Genomic DNA, 1,363 nt, shown 5'->3' with positions numbered 1-1,363 from the left:
GAAACTAAAATCTCTAAGAAGAGGCTAATAGAAATCTGTGCTTTGCTAATATGTAAGAAAACAAACAGAGAAAGAATATTATCTTTTACAAAATGTTTGACACTGAAATCTACTCACAGCCCATTCCCAATGTGCTATTAGCTGCAGTGGACAGCTTTACAGATGAGTTTTGCAGTCCTTCCTCTGAGGCTAGATCAGATCCAAAGATTTTTGTGACATACTGTTTCATATCAAATGATTTAAATACTTAAAATAAATTATTTGAAGCAAGTATTTGAATTCAGAAATTTAAGTACACATCTCAAACCTGATGCTTGACTCTCATTTTCTAATGCTTATTCTTCAGTAATAAAAATGTGTAAAACAAAATGACAGTTATATGTTATTTGCTGTTGCGTATTTTTTTAAAAAACATTTTCTATTAGATGCAGAGTCTTCACCTAGGAGTGTCATTTGGAAATAAAAAGAATGCTGAACATACACCTTGGCATGTTTAGAATAAAAACATGCAAAAAAACTCTAATGAGTTTTTGACTAATGACTAATATTAATAGTTCAATTAGTTTCATACCTTGTAAGTAACTGTAATTATAAAGGCTGGATAAGCCTCAAACCAGTCTGTGTTATACCTTCCATTTATGTCAGAAGGTGCTAGGGATCATCTTGTGATCAGTAGTCCAAACAGGAGTGCTGAAATATTGATATGAAAATTTCAAATTAATGTAATGACTGTTTTCTATTCTCTGTCTATACCTTAATTTGAAATGCTGTTGCATCTGGCAGTGTTTTATGTTGAAGGACATATTCCAGCGTGTTTTGACCTGTGAATATAAAATTGTTCAACACTGCTCATTTCATCCTTCCAGAAAGGAATTTTCTTGTTACTGTAGTATTTCTCTGGGCAGCAAAAGTTCTGAGCCTCAGTCATATCAGCAAGCCTGCTTTGTGACCTGGAGGATGTGACTTGACCTGTAAGATTTTGCTGCCTGAAAAATGAGACACATTCCTACAGCAGAATGAAGAAGAGCATCTCCCTGGAGATTAAACTTTAATATAAGTGGTATGGTGAATCCACCCAGTTAAGTTCCTTTCCTATGTCGCCAAATATTTTGAAGGGTATTTAAAGATACAAGCAGACCCTGCCAGAGGGACCACGCCACACCATCTATAATTTCTGTTAAATGAGTCAGTGAAGTCAAGAGTACATTTAACACAAAGCAGTGACAGTACTGTGTGTGCCCCACACTCAGCTACTGAAATAAATGTAACCAGCAGTGCACATGTCAAACTGATGATGTATTGCTCTGCAAGACCAAGACAACAACAAACCATGTTTACATGTGTATGTTCTGCCTTCTCCTTC

The sequence above is a fragment of the Geospiza fortis genome, unplaced genomic scaffold (assembly GCF_000277835.1).
Source record: "Geospiza fortis unplaced genomic scaffold, GeoFor_1.0 scaffold237, whole genome shotgun sequence".
NCBI classification, from domain to species: Eukaryota; Metazoa; Chordata; class Aves; order Passeriformes; family Thraupidae; genus Geospiza; species Geospiza fortis.
Note: the sequence above shows the minus strand (reverse complement) of the source record.